Here is a 13,108-nt window from a genome sequence, read left to right on the forward strand (position 1 = left end):
AGCAGAACCATTGCTCGAAGGCATTAAAATAGCAGGAGGTGACCTAACCTGGACGATACTTTGAGCAGGGCTCCTAGACAATCCGATAGAAAACACCAGTTGGCTGATACCTTGAGACTCCTGTACCCTAATGATCACAATTATACAATTTACTTACATCCAAACAGGGTCTATTTTAATATATGAAAACACAAACACTCGAGCTCAAAAACTGTTTAAACCATAACATTTGGTTAACACTCATTAAGACATTTGGGTGTTGTTTAGAAAGTGCTTGCAATTATCTATATGTTATAAATCTATCTTAGTATAGACTATATTTTTATTAGCAACAGATATCTACACTGAGATAGGCTTGGTAACTTGGTCTGATCACAACCCCACTTTTAATACAATTCAACTACCGCATCCTCCTTCCAACAGTGATCATGGAGAATCAACCAACTTTTATTACAATAAGCCTACTGTAAAACACATTTAGATTCCTCCATTGAGGAATACGTAGGCAATAATGATAAACCAGACATTTCTAAAGTTTCAGTCTGGGTAGTACAAAAATGTGTGAACATGAGTAAAATGCATCCAGTTATGGGGTTTCCTGTATAAGCAGAGGGAGATACAGAAATACGCACTATAAAAAATAAAACTATTAGAAACAAGCTACAAGACTTCCCTATCGTTAGAAATCTTTATACAGAACTGGTAGAGGAGACAATGGCATTGAACACTTTGATGAATGATAACATAAAATTAACATATCATAAATGCATCTTCCAATGGGGTAACAAACCAGGTAAAATGCTCATTAGGACCCTATGTGCACAGATGATCACTACATATATCCAATTCATAAAGTATGATAAAGACAACCAATTTCCAAATTACACACATTTGTTCAATTAGTACCTCAGTCGTAGAGACCCAATACAAGACTATAGTTCGTTGGTACAGAAACCCCAGTCTACAAGTGTACTTGAGGACTTCTGGCGAATGTTGGAGATGCTCTAATGTAATACATACATGCATACATTTATATATGGTGGAAATGCCCCCCAAAAAGGAAGGAAAATCAGAATTATTAAAATTATCCTGAATTGTGAGGTTCCAGTGAACCCAGATATTTGGATTATGAATTTCTTTAAAATTCCCACCAGTAAATACAAGTAGTCACTTTTGAGACATCTCATCAATGCTGCAAATCCGCCATCCACCTATCTCTAAAAGATTGGTATGCTTGAATCGACTACTATATGACCATGGGTGATATAATTACTCTTGCAAATAACAATTTATCAGATTACATAGACACATGGCTACAATGGATAGAGATAAAAAACAGAATGTTATAAAAGTAATATATGTTTAAGGCAGGCTCCAGTCAATAAGTCATTGATGTCTTTAGATGTCAGACGTGAATCTCAATTATAGTTTGTGTTCCTTTCTTTCAGTGATGTACCCCATGGCTTTATCTCCTTTTTTCATTTTTACCCTGACGGTGCTCCTCCCAGCCCATTATCCCCCTCCCCCCCACACACACACATTATCCTTAGTTGATTCTACATGGTTGTTTTGTCAAGTTCAAATTGTTTATCTTTTAATATTTTACTATTGTGAAAAATACTGGAAAGTTTGTAGAAGATTGTTGATGCTTGCTATTTGTTTGCATCTTTACAATAAAAACAGTCAATAGCCTGACAAAAAAAACCACACATATAAATGTAGACCTGTAAGATCTTTTTTGCTGTCAAATGCTATGTTTTCATGTTATGGGGAGACTTTGCCCATGCTGATCTCCAGAGACTCAGATGAATGGCCTAGATTTTGACAGGACTGTCATTTCAAGTAATTGATACACTGTTTTTATCCAGAAGACTATCTTCTTCAATGGTCTACAAATAAAGTATGGAATATGGGTGTAAGCTAAAAGCTAATAGTACCCAAATCTTACAATTCCAGGCATTTTACAATTCCTTCAAGTAAGTGTTTAAAGTTGGATATGAATATATCTACTAATAATGCTTTATTATAAAGAAATATGCCAAGAGACACCATTGTTAAGAGATTTGTCAAAAATATAAAACCAACATTACAATTTTCCTTTCCTGTTTGTGACTTAAATATTGTACTTATGATGTTTATGAATGAACAGTCTGTGCACTTGCTCTAGAAAGCACTTTATTGCAATATTTATCTTGCACAACAGTAATATTAGTCGCCACAACATTGCCAAAAACTGTTGGAGAAATTCAAGCTTTTCTTGTAGGAAACCATACATGAAGATATTCCCAGACTGCATACTTATCAGAACAATTCTGGTTTTCTTGCCAAAGATTATGTCTGAAAATAACTACAGTCAGGAAACCAGCTTACCTTCATATTTTCCAGATGCAAAGACAAAGTTGGAGAAAAAGTTACAAACCACTACTTAAAAGGACTGTAATGGTATATCTTCAAAGGTCCAGGGACTTTCGAACATCAGATCGGATACCCTATTATTCAGTGTTTCGGGAAAAGAAAGGGTTGGGGATTAAAAATTTAATTTGTGAATGTTAAAACCAAGAGGGTCTTACTCCTCCAGTACCTGTAAAAATGCAATCAACAAGATCAACAGCTGCATCCTGGGAAGAGTTTGACGCAGGAGTCAGTGGATCAGATTTGCAAAAACTGTTACCTGGTCCTCTTTACTAACAATTATGAACCTCTACAGGCTGCACACCATTGCTTCAAGAAAAACAGCATTTAGCTCAGTACTAATAAATACATTTATGGATGAAGTTCCAACTAGCCTTTAAAAGAGATAAATCTAGGAAATGTGTGCACTGACTGATGTAAAGAAAAAAAAAAAACATTTTTTACTCACACGAATTCCAAAAACAGCAAACTCAATTAAATTATATCTGCATTGGATTATGTAGCTTTTTCATTAACACAAGGGCCTGTCACATTAACAGGCTTGCCAGGTCACTGGGAGGAGTTAATCCAATAGTTTCTGTTGCCTTTGGACTCAAGGCAATGAACATTAATAACAGGGAATAAGAAATTTTCTTTTTCAAATGTAAGGTAGATAATAAATGACATTATTCAAGCACTTAATGTCCCTTCATGAACACAGCAATTTTTATTGAGATGCAGCAGTTTCACTGGGAATATTTTTTTCTATTTTGGGAGGGGACTTTAATTTTGTAGCATATTGAAATATATATGATTTTTTTTATGGGATTTATACAATGGCTATAAAAAGTATTAAACCCCTTGACATTTTACGTCATTTTCTTTTTTTCATGGAAATTAAATTTCTTTGGGAATTCATACCACTGATAAACACACAATACAGCTGTTAGTCTATTTGGGTCTCTACCAGCTTTGCACACCTAGACCCTGCAATTGTCATCCCATTCTTCTTTTCCACTGGTGAATAGCAATTTCCAATCATTCCACAGATTGTAGATGGGACCAGCTACAATGCATACTCTAATGCATACTTGTCTACTTTTGGCTGGCTCCCTCCGGAAGATCACTGAAGAGGGGTGTAGGGTAAGGGCGGAAGGGGGTGGGGCTTCGCGATTTGCGTCATTTTCACATTTTCTAATATCTTTCCCCTTATTTCAAAAACATTTTCTCAGATTTACTTTGAATGTTCTTTGGTCTTCATGTTTGGAACTACACTAACCAACTGTAGGCCCACCCAGATGGATTTATTTTGAAATTAATTAAATGAAATCAATCACTAGTTGTACATAGGTGAACCACAATTAATTAATTATATTACCTCTGAAGACAACTGATTGAACCAAAATTGATATACGTGCTTCTTAGCAACAGAGGTAATAGATCTATGTAATCAATTATTATTGAAAATATTGTGCTGATCAATGGTAAGGATTCCAAAATAAATGTATTTTGCTTCTAAGATGTCTGAAAACTGCCGAAGAAAGTGAATACATTTTATAGCTACTGTGTAGTGAACAATGGGCAAAAAGAGAAAAATATATTTTCCCTTGATTCCCAAAATTATATTTAGATAATAAGTGAAACCCCAATATTAAACTAGAAAGTTCTCCTGAGTACAGGGATGCCAAATATGTACCAAACTACTCGGAATTACAGGACACAGAAACAAATTCCTACATTATGGTCTAGCTTTCTTTTGAAGTTATATCACAACTGAACATGGAGGCAAAACACCTGTGGGCACAAATCCTTAGAGTGGAAGTAAGTGGATATAGTGCCAGAGAAAAACTGGGTGATGGTGAATTTTTTATAGGTTTTGTGACATTCATTCAAAATGCATCAGTGTCAGAGAATGGATGCCATCAATTTGAAGGGTTGATAAGGGACCTAGGTGAGTGACGTGGACTTATCAATTGCAATAATCATCTAATGCTAGCTGGCACACTAGTTAACATAATATCACTATTATCCGTGATCTATTAATGCAGTGCTACAGGGCAGAGCTGTATCGGCACTCCCTTCTGACTTAGCTGCCCCCAGCTGGAGGAAGTCCCTGCAATGTCACAATAATGTCACAGATTCCATGGCATTGCAATAGGGAACAACAGGGAAATTGCAGGTTGCACTGCGTTTATCATGTGATTGGGATTTCCTTCAGGCCTAGGCCCTTGCATGAAATGATGCAATCAGCTCTTCCATCCAAGGCATTGTATAAGATCCTGTTTGCACTGTATCTATTAAAAACACAACTCCTAAAGGTTGCTCCAATTTAAATGTGCTTTTTTTAGCATATTATATAGTATGCAAAACTGTTACGCAGAAAAGTCACCTTATTTGCATTTCACCCTATTTCATAATCTGCCAAGGAATTTTCTCCAGCGGAATTTAGCACTTCCACAAAGAAGACCCTACTCCTACTCCAACCACACCACAGAGCAGAATTAATTAGCCAATATGTTTAAGGAACGCGCTCAATTGCCTTCAAAAGAAATGCTGTGCACCTAAAAAAGTGTTGCAAGGGGTGCAAAGGTAAGCACAAGTCACAAGAGAAAGTGCTTTTGTGTTCTATTGCCCTGTGCCACCCTGCTAGAAATGAGCCTGTTTGCTGAAAGAAATGTCACAAATATTGTTTATCACAGATGGAGCAGTTAGGGTTATCATTAATAATAAAAATTATTATTTGCTTCTCCTTTGCATGTTCCATATGTGCTCTTTGTGCTAGAATGTCTACAGTCTGTTGCCCTCTGGTGACAATACAATGAATTGATTAAAAAAAACTTCAGAAAAATACTTTCATTAATATATTGATTGTTCTGATTTTGTTTCTATGTTTACTGTATCTCAGTAGCAAATGATACTCAGTAAATCATGGGAAACTGGTGAATAACAATAAAGTCCCTTTATGCCTCACTCATTGTGACAAACTTCAGCTGGCAACATGAACTATTAATTCATTTTATCCTGTAAAGATGACTTGTATTTCAAGGCCACTCACAAGGACAACATAGATAGCTGTAGAACCAAAAACAAATGTAAAGGCTACTGAATAAACAAAAATGTTCAAATAAATAAAAACAGTGCTTAAACAAAACTGTGTCTTATTTATACTTTTTGTTATCAATAATAAAGCTTTATGAATTTTCAATAAATTATACCAAGACAACACTTAACAATAAATTCATGCAGTGAGCTATATATCCGCATTCCTGTGGCACCCTTTATACAGGTCTGATTTTTACTTGAATGTGGAAGCAGGAACAGGAGGACACAAACAAACCAATAGATCACAAAGTTACCCAAAGGTGAAAAACCCATTTTAATTTTCCAACATCACAGACTTCTCAAATGAAAATATACTTTATCCTAAATAATTAATAACCACCCATCATTGAATTGTCATCTTTTAAACAGATTAAAATTGTCTCCAAGTTCCAAGTATGTTTCTTTCTTTTCGGCTACTCACTCAAGAATTCTCCCTCATTGGTTGTTGTAATGAAAAGGAGCCGATATTTCACACAACCTGTATATAACTTTTATACCAACTCAGATGTATTACACCCATGGTTTATTGTGATGGAATATTAATGGTTTCTGCAAAAAAATAAACTGTGGCTGTGTTGTACAAAATAAATGGGAAAACAAGTAGATTTAAAGCAAGTAATCTATTATCTACCAAATAATTTTTAGCACTCCCCAGTGCTTTTGGGGTGTCCCTCATTATTTTGCCTAAATATTTCTGGCTGTCAAAATTACTATCTGTCAGCAGTATCTACCAAATAATTTTTAGCCCTCCCCAGTGCTTTTGGGGTGTCCCCCATTATTTTGCCTAAATATTTCTGGCTGTCAAAATTACTATCAGTCAGCAATATCTACCAAATCATTTTTAGCACTCCCCAGTGCTTTTGGGGTGTCCCCCATAATTGTGCATAAATATTTCTGGCTGTCAAAAGTCATATTTGTCAGCAGTATATACCAAATATATTTTAGCACTACAAGTGCTTTGGGCTCAGAATGGATTCAAAGCAGTCCACGTATGAGCAGAATGAGCAACCAGGTTCTGTCACCAGTCCTGATGGTAGTGTTCCCAGTACGTCATCTGGGCAAGGCGATGTCAAACTACACAGTGTTTCGAAATCAGTCCAAAAGACACACACCCCAAAAAAATTTACGGTGTTGAAGCGAAAAAGAAGTGTAACTGAGGAAAAGCTAAGTGCCGATAAAAAAATAATTGCCAACATGCCATTCTACACACGCAGTGGCAAAGAGAGAATGAGGCCTTCACCTTTCTCTATTAGTGGCAGATCCAAAAAAGTTACCGAGCCTACAATTGGTGCACAACTGTTACGCGTCAAAGCCGAGCTGCAAGATAACAGCAAGGCATTAGAGGATAATGTTTGCTCTGATTCACAAATGACACCAATCCCTGTGGAGAGTCCATCCACCAGTGGTATGTCTAATCGTGAGCATTCTGATAATGTACCCATAAAGAAGGGCTCTTTCAGCAGTTCTGCTGATGTGTGCCTGAACAGCCCGAGTGTAGTCGGTGATACACCAATTGAGGATGCCACTTTTGAATTAGAAGAGGATGAGGGGGAGATTTGTGTAGGCGACGAAGGCACTAATGATGATGTTGATGATTATGATACAGACAGATACCAAATTGCCTTTCTCAATTTCAATTTATATTCTAGACTCTATAACGGCTGAATAGTTTACTATTTTACTCCTAGTGGAGAGGGGGTCTGATGCAGACAGATACCAAACTACCATGGTCCATTTATTTTCACTTTCTAATTCCACAGTCTATGCAGGCTGCTTTTTTTCTATTCAACTACAAGTGGAGGGCAGGGGGGCATAGATAGCCACCAAACTACCGTGGTCCATTTATTTTTACTTTCTAATTCCACAGTCTCTGCAGGCTGCTTTTTTTCTATTCAACTACAAGTGGAGGGCGTAATATACACCCAAAGACGATGGCTGCATTGCCTATAGGCAAAGATGAAGAGGAAGACAACCAGGTTTGTGTGGAGAATTAAGAACGGCCTACCAGGGATTAAACTGTTTTCTTTCTAATTTATTAGCTTTAGAATTACCTTACTTATCCAAGAAACAGGTGGAGCACTAAATTAGGTTATTTTATGCACAAAAACATTGATTTTTAAACAAAATTGCAAAACAAAACCAAACAAAACCAAAACCAAAACACGCAAGGGCGGTTTTGCAAAACCAAAACCAAAACACGAAGGTAATCCAGATCCAAAACCAAAACACGGGGGTCAGTGACCATCTCTAGTTGTAACATTCACACCTGGGGAAATTAAGCAGAGGCTAGTATTCTGCTACTTCATTCCTGCATAGTATGACTTCTTGGTATTATACTGTGACCTACAAAACCACCCAGACCTAGCTGGAAGGAATAAATTTGTCTTCCAGAATCTCCAATATATAATGTCTCCCAGTGGTGTGGCAAGTTCTATTAAAGATCCTGTGACTAATGCTGTGAGAGACACCAATTTAAATTAATGATTCAGAAAAACAATTAGCAGGGCTGAGACAATCTGAGACAGCTGTCTCCGTCATCAAGTTTTAATAAACAGCAAAATGAAGGTAATTAAAAATGCCAATGTCAAAAGTGTAAGTCCAAACTGGAAATATTTACTTTGTGGGTAGCTCCAATAATGCTTAAAAATTACAATGTTTGTCTTTTAAAATGCACACGTCTGGGATGGAATTCCCCCAAATCCCTAGGGGAACTCTAATATATACAGGTACTTCTCCCGTCTTTTGAACCTTGCTGCAATAAGGCGGCAGGATTCAACATTGTGCACTGCTTAAGTGTAACGTTACAGGGAGTTAGCAGTGCTCCTTTATAAGGATAGGCTTCACTAAGGAGCATGTGGAATCCAAGGAAAAGGTTCTTGGTTTCTGAGTTCCACAAGGTTCACACTCATTAGATGGGGTGTACAGTACAGCGGTTAAGACAAATGTGGTAACTTTAATTTTTCTGGAAGAGAAACACTTAGCTTTACTACACTCGTTAATAAGCCACATCTTCCTTTTTTTTTAGTTTATATATAATAATAAGGATTATTAACAGTCCTTGAAGTACAACATGTATAAGACCTGATACCAATCCTCCTATACACTTGACCCAATCGGCCAGGTACAGCCATGAAAACTATCCTTATAGATAAGTATCTCCAGTGTGCTCCTTTAAAAATTTATATTTCATGTATTATTTTTGTAAGTGTTCATCAATTATTTTCTCTGGATCATCTGTGTCATTAGTTAAAAAGGTGCAACCCTGGGCTTTAATTTAAATATTTAGGGTCAGGCCGTACCCTGTAGACTAAGCTGTCAGGTAGTCCAATATTAACCTATTGTCTTGTGTAAATGTAATAATGAGTTGGGCCACAATACTCAGAAATACATTTCTGTATTGTGTGTAAACCCCTATAGTAATGGGTTGCTCTTTTCTTTATTTGGTTGGGTTAAACTTTCATATTAGAATTTTCCTAATTATGTATAATAATCTCTACATTACTATTGGCATGAGTCCGGTTCTTCCAGACCTAGCTTTTCCAGCAAAGGAACATAATGTGCAATCAATATTCCTCCTGCTAATATCACTGAACACCAATCTCTGGTGTCCCTTGGACCTTTCAAATAACTTGTAAAATACATTTTACGCAGACTACCATTGTCTAAAGATCTTAACATATATTCGTGAACATGAGAGGCTCTGGGGCCTCTTGTGCTTCCTCTTTTTTTTCTTCTAACTATGGATTTCTTAGGGATGGAAAAAAGTAAAGGGAGGAAGAAAATACACAGTGCGCTCGGCAAATGTTATATGTCACTTATTTCACAATAGAAGGGAATGTCCATTGTGCTGTATATCTTCATATTTAGTATATCTGGCAGGTAACAAATGTTTTGTTTCTGCTTGGTTTATGTCACAGCGTGCGGTACTGTTAAGGTAACTGGGTGTCCTAGCACAATATCTATACTCTTTTCAAGCACTAAAGCAGCTGCAGCTTATTGCTTTTACGCAGGTGGGTGCTGCAGGTAGTACTGGGTCTAATTGTGCAGAGTAGTATGCAAGTGACCTTAGCTTGCGACCATGTATTTGTGTCAGCACCCCTTTTACATGTGCACTGACTTCATGACAAAATAACGTGAAAGGCTTGTCATAATCTGGCAAAGCCAGTGCTGGTGCTGAAGTTACTTCAGCTTAAAATTGGTTAAACATTTGGTTCTGCTCAGAGGAGAGTGTAAATGACTTGCTATCATCCAAAAGTGCTAATGCAGGAGCACAGATAATAGCTCTTAAAGTCTTAAATCGTTTTCATTTCTGTACAAACATTTAAATATTTTTCATTTCTGTACAAACACTACCATACCCACGATACAAAGAATTATTTACAGTATATGACGATTATAGCACAGTAAATAAGGGCAGTGAATATCTTTACAACACTGATTGACTCAAAACTGTAATGAGGATACAAATTAAAACCTTTTGCTTTCTGCACATACAGATAAACCACCTAGTTCATGCATTTGCTATGCGAATAGCCCATAAACTCTAATATCTCTTTCCAAAACAAGGTAATCATTACTCAGCAAAGCCTATGGTCTTTAAATCCTTCATTAGTTTATACTTATGTTTGTTGTGGCTGTAGACCAAAACATATTGCAAACTTCAATTCATTGGAAGTTGGATCAATGCAATCTAGATTGCCTAAAGGGTCTTTATAGCTGGACCTTCTGTGAAGAAAAAACAAAAACTTTAGCATAGAGATTAACATTTATTCACTAGGAATTACTGTAACTGTAACATGCGTGTACACCGTTATCAGGTAACCAGTAAACATTTTTTGTGCAGTGAACAGCTGCTAATAAGACGCTATGCGTTCCATGCCATGAAAAAATGATTTCCTCAAAGGGGCAGTTCCTAATATCACAAAGAGAGTATGTCAAAGCCACTCCTTTCTCATCATCACCTAGTACAGCCCCCTTGAATGACCCCATTGAAATCCAGGAAGAAACAATCATTCATCACCAACAGCCCCTGGAAAACTTTCTAAGCATTCAGCCATTTTAAAAGCAACACTGCTCCTCTCATAAAATCAGGGTACTCTCGTTAGAAACCACACATTGTGTCTGCAAATCACTCAACATTTTCTCAACAAAATCTCCTGTCACTAAATATTCACACATATTTCCAGATTCTGTGATTTCCAAGTTGAAAGTACAAATATATTTACTTAAGTCTCACTCACAGATGACATTTTATCTCGTAACATTTCTTTAAAGGCATAATAAACCCTCCTGATTTATGAGAACATTTATCAGCACCATTTTCACACAGATAAAAACAGCTTGTAATATCTGCATGTAAATGCTCACTCCCACAATTCTCAACTTCATTAAAGAGAAAGCTATTTTTCTCAACTTCAGAAATAAAATTATTTTGTTCAAATACAGAAACGGCATGTTGAACCTCAGCCAGTTTTCTTCTAACACGATGTACATTATTTACAATCTTGTCCGTCCACTGAATCGTGCAGTGGCAGACCAAACATTTCAACACTTCTTTTGTATTTCTTCTAAAGCTTACAATTAAGCAATGAATGTACAACTTTTTCACCCTTGAAACATGTATCTTTTAAAAACGGACGAGACAGACAAACATTCATAAATCCCATCACTCCCTTACAGAGCACTGTAAGACAGAGAACAAACAGCGTGAACTTATCATGGATCTCCCTCACGCAATAAGACGGAGCATACACAGAGAGAAAAATTAGCTGATATCTTCCAGCCTACTGCTGTGGAACTACAAGTCCCAGCATTAGACTAAATACAAGTTAGCTTCAACATGTTATTATCGCTCAGCACTCGACATATTTGATGAATTTTACATACATTGTCAGATAACAAAAAACTGAGTGCTTCTTATCTCAACACACTGAAATCTTTTACACAGAATAAGGGAGGGGCACATTTCACTCTTTCACCTGCGCAGGATCAAACATACATTTTATAATACACAACATATTTGATTCATTATTTTAGTCATTATATCATTTGGATCAGTTTTTGAACAGTTGATTCATCATTCAGCTTCTGATGCATTTAGCATATCCACAGATATTGCGACTTTCCAGATCTCTTAACTTTTCTGTCCCACCTCAAACAATCTCTTGGGGTTTGATCTCAATACCCCTTTGTTTTTGTCACATTACCACTTGTAACACCTTTGTTTCTCCATACACACATATCAATTCCTTCTTTGGCTATCTCCGCTTTCTTGAAATATTCCCTGCAGACCTTCTACTCCCCCATTTCTCTAAAATATTTGTGCATCATATCTATGAGGGAGCTGCTGTCATCTATCTGTTTACTATCTATATTTCCCATATTGACAGTATTCTGTTGAGTCCAAATCGGGACTCTTATCTAGTTTCTGTGGCCTGTCCTTGCAGTGGACGTCCCGTTCTGTGGACTCCTTGTACTGGATGTCCGTGCAAAATAGCTTCTTTGACAGTATCTGGGACGAAGGTCTTTTGGAATTCTTCTACACTTTGGGCAGATTACAGAATCTCCCTTCTTTGATATATCTCTGGGGATGGTGTCTAAAATGTTCACTCAATGTTCAGAACAGTAACTCTCTAATTCCCTCTATTCCATTACACGCTTCTTTGATCAATGTCTTATGTGACTTTTTATCCTTTATAGATCATACAATAGGCACAAACACATGCACTCAAAATTCACTCTTCTAATTAATTAATCTTATTAATCTAATCAACAATACAATTACAGTAAACAAATTGGGTTAGTACTGTATTATATTAATCAGATGATACTTGAGACTCACAAATTTGCATGTCAGGTGCCTCAGACAGACATGAGGTGACCCAGACTAGGAAAATCAACGAGTAGAAATCTACTGACCGCGGATGTTGGGGTTCAATGTGCTGGGAAACCTCCGTTATCTGTTATCTGTAGCCTGCTGGACAGCGAATCTCCGTGGCGACCTCCAAGTTGTTAGATCTAAAATTCTGATCCAAGTTTGCTTGTGGTGTCAAGAATATCTGGAAGCGCTTCAATCAGCTGGAGAGAATTGACACAGACCAATTTCTGTATACAAGGAATATTCTCTGATTTATTGATACAAAGATTTTATAGTTAAAGTTTTTATAGCCTACTGAATAAATGAATCCTACATCATAAGCATACAAGTCTATGGGAAGCGCTACTGATTAACTTTCTCACGTATTCTTGAGGTGTTTACTTTCTCCCCCTTCTAAGGACAGATGAGCCTATTATTTTTATCTCAAGGGGAGCTGGAGGTTCATCTCCTGTATGCTATGTCCAACATCAAAGGCACAGCTCCCACACTACGAGCTGAACATGAAGCTACTTATTGTTCTCATATCTTGATACATTCTTAAGGTGTTCTCTATGTCAGCTTAACCTCAAGGCCATGGGCTTACATCTTGTAAAACTGCAAATCAGCAGAAAAATGAATAATCTCTTTTAGCAAATAATATTTCTATGCAAGTTACAATAAATTGCTGAACAAAGGCCTTATGAGGCTTTAACAAAAAATCATATTTAACAATATCAAACAAATGCTGAATTTCGTAAG

The sequence above is a fragment of the Mixophyes fleayi genome, chromosome 6, assembly GCF_038048845.1.
Source record: "Mixophyes fleayi isolate aMixFle1 chromosome 6, aMixFle1.hap1, whole genome shotgun sequence".
NCBI classification, from domain to species: domain Eukaryota; kingdom Metazoa; phylum Chordata; class Amphibia; order Anura; family Limnodynastidae; genus Mixophyes; species Mixophyes fleayi.